This window comes from Nannospalax galili, unplaced genomic scaffold (genome assembly GCF_000622305.1).
Source record: "Nannospalax galili isolate Female #2095 unplaced genomic scaffold, S.galili_v1.0 scaffold687, whole genome shotgun sequence".
Classification (NCBI taxonomy): domain Eukaryota; kingdom Metazoa; phylum Chordata; class Mammalia; order Rodentia; family Spalacidae; genus Nannospalax; species Nannospalax galili.
The window spans coordinates 572,931-576,648 of NW_008357456.1; positions in this window are offsets into that span (position 1 = coordinate 572,931).

Consider the following 3,718-nt stretch of genomic DNA (forward strand, 5'->3'; position numbering starts at 1 on the left):
TTAGCCACGTAGCAAGATCATCAGGCTGGCAGCACCTGTTTTGGGGCTCACCATACTTCAGAGTTGGGGTAAACAAGCGGGATTCACGAGCCTTGGCAATCAGCCAAGAGTTGAAGTAAACAGCATGAGGTTTGGCAGCCAGCCAGGGCTCCATCTTTGGCTGGCTCGGCTGTGCTCGCTTCCCACACTAGTGTACCCTGGACCAATCTAGAATCTTCACTGATGTGGTAGTCTCCTGCATCTTTATAAGTTTTATCTCATCCTTTGGAATATATACATATTCCAATGTAGTTTCCACTCTCAGTCAACATTCTGAATAACATGACATTGATACAGGAGACCTCACTGGTATTTTTCAAAATATCTGGACAGGTCAGACTTATGCCTGTTATGACTCAAGTCTGAAATGTCCCCCTTAAGCTCTTGTGTTTGAACACTTGATTCTGGATAGTATCACTGTTTTGGAAGGTTGTAAGACTTTTGGGATGTATGGCCTTCCTAAGCAAAAGTGGGCTTGTATTAGTTACTTTTCTGTTGCTATGATAAAAACACCATGACCAAGTCAACTTACAGAATGAAGAGTTTATTTGGCTTACAGTTCCACAGGGGCAAGAGTCCATCATGGCAAGGAGGCATTGACGCAGAGGTGGCTGGAGCAGAAAGCTGAGCGATCTAATATTCAAGCAGGTGTAGAAATCAGAGAGAAACTGAAAATCTGGCAAGGCTTAAGAGCTGTCAAAGCCCGCACCCATGACTCATGCTTCCTCCAGCATGGCCACATCTCCTAAAGGTCCCATGACCCTCCCCAAACATCACCATGAACTGGGGACCAAGAGTCCAAATACTTGGAGCCCTAGGGGTACACTCATTTAAACTACCACAGGGCTACTGGAAGCAAGTCTTGAAAGTGAATATTTGTTTCTGGTGCTGGATGGAGATCTCTGCTTCTTGATCCTTCAAGATATGGCCGAATCTCCTGCCACCACTGATCACATTGCTTCAGCCTCCATGATGGACTGTTCCTCTAAAAACTGTGAGCTAAAACAAACCTCTCTTCCCTTAAGTTACTTCTATTAAGAATTTTATCTAAATGATGAGAGAAGCAACTAACACAATGCCAGAAGGCAAGAGCTAATGTAGCCCTTGAGAGAGACCATAACTGTGTAGGGTTTTCTGTTCAATACAAATGTGAACTATTCATTCTCTTCCTAGTAGGAATGAACAAGAAAGCAACCATCAGGCAAGTGACCACATACCACAGAGGCCATGTCAGTCTGCTCTAACAGATTCCAAACCTGGCACAGCAGTTGTAATTGAGGCTTCTACTTGGCTAAGTGTGCACTAATCTATTGTCATCCATTGTGTCCCATCTGTTTTTTTTTGTTTGGCCAAGGCCAAACTGTAGGAGGATATGGCAGAGATTTCTAGCTCTGCATGTTGAAAAATTTTCAAATTGGCACTGTGACATTTTTTCATGAAGCATTCCTACTTTTTATATATTCTCTTAGTCAGGACTTTGGGTATTTTCAGAGACTTCTGTTTGGTCTTTCCCCCTTAAAATACCTTAAATCGCAGGTCAAAGAACTGAGGCAAGCATTTTGTTCTACCAACCTCCAAGTATGCCCATTCTAATGACAAACATGGGAACACTGAACAGCACCCTGCATCCAGCAGGTCCCCTGTGAGCCAGACCCAGGCCAGGGCCCCATTTATTACCTGAATCCCATATGCCCACCCCCTCTAATAGGGAGCTATGAGAGCACTTTTGGTTCCTGAGTATTAATTTTGATGTACAAGTCCTTAAAATATCTGCGTGGAATGCAAAACTATCTAAGTAAATAGCAGACCCCTTTGGGGAAAGATCCTGGGGGATTGTTTTTGAACACACTTGCCACAGTGTTGTAGGGTCATGTTGCCAAGGGGTTGGCCCTCGTATGCCTTTTGTGGAGTATGTTCTTTCACCTTCCTTTCCGTGGATAGAACCAACTCCACGCTCTCTTCCTTTTACCTCCTACCTCTCCTCTTAGGACTTTGTTCAGGCTGGACTGTTTAGATTCTATAAGCTCATCTAAGAAGAAATAGGGAGCACAAGATGGAATTCACAATACAATTCCTTCTGACAAGAACTGATTACAAAGATGTGGAAACATAAAAGAATAGATATTTAAAGCAGGGAGTGGGAAGTGAATACTAAAGAAACAAGGCCTTTGGTGCCTGGAGGTTTGGCCCCTTCCTGTCTCCTCCCACACTGTTGCCACAACAATCTTTCTCCTTTTATTTCTATCTACTGAACAGAAATTTCGTTAAGATTTTGTAAGGTAATTTCTTCTGGTGCAAAGCCGGTCAATTCTTCTTGTACTTCCCTAGCCTTTCTGAACCAAAACAGTGCTGAAAGGAACTGGGGAATGGGCATGCTCTTGCACTACGCCTGGTACCTTAGAGATGAATCAAAAACTCAAACCATGTGCACACAGCATCCTTAATTGAAATACACTCAGTGGGGTTCTCTATAAAGAGCTTCTTCTAGCTCTGGCTCACTGGAAACAGAAGCAGGCTGAGGAGAGGGAACTGAGGGAGATCAGAGAAAGGTGACTATAAATTTCTTAACTTCTCTGGTGAGAAAACTCTCCAATGCTCTATGGTATCCCATCTTGGTGTTTCATAAAGACCTTATAACAGTGCCTAATAACAGGACAGTGGACATGGCCCCAGCCATGAGAGAATGAGACTTCTTAGAGAACTGCATACTTGGAGGACTTTCTAAATTTCCCTTAGCCATAAGAGTTGTGATAGGCTGTACTTAGGAGCTGAGAGTCTCACAGTACTTTGCTCTTCATCTTTAGGCTTCCATGGGAAACTGAAGACAATTAACACACTTGTTGTACCATATACTGGTTCACAAAAGTTATAAAAGGTTGAACTGGAAGATGGCTCACTGAATGACACCCTTACTGTGCAAGCGGGAGAACCTGAGTCCAGATTCCAGAACCCATGTAAAGCTAGAAGTGGCAGCTTGTGTCTGCAATCCCAGTGTTCCTACAGAGGGTTGGTTGGTGGGGGAAATGGTAGGTGGAACAGGAGAATTCCTGGAAGCTCAATGGCTAGCTAGCCCAGCATTCACAGTCAACAGCAAGGGACCTGGTCTCAAACAAGGTGGAAGGCGAGGACTGAGACCTGAGGTTGTCCTGTGGCCTCCACTTATGTTCTGTGGTACATGCCCTGGCACCTGCACTCACACATGAAAACACACAAAAGAAAATTGCAAAAGGCAGAACATTCTTAGCAAAGTCATCTGACCAGAGTCAAATGCATTGATAACTCTTGGCTCAGTGGCTCATTGTTCTTGGCTAGTTCAGTAACCACATCAAAAGCCATCCTTGCACAGCCATTGCCAGAAGGCAGATGGGGTACTTCTAGAGATAGGTTCAATGTTGGAGTTTTTGCCATCAATTATAATGGGTGGATGTGAGGGCGAAAGACTGACAGGCAGTTTATGCTGTTTACTGCTTGGAAAAAAATGACCCAGAAGCATGGAATCCTGAGAGTACACAGGTCATACTCTTCACAACTCTTTATGTGCTGTATTTCTCTTAGAAGATATTAAGTGCCAAAATAGAAGTCCCTTGAATGTTGAAATTAGTCATTGTCCTCTATTCATCTTTAAAAATTTTAAGTGATTTCATTACCCTCTGTGTTTTATATGCTTTCTAATTTTTCT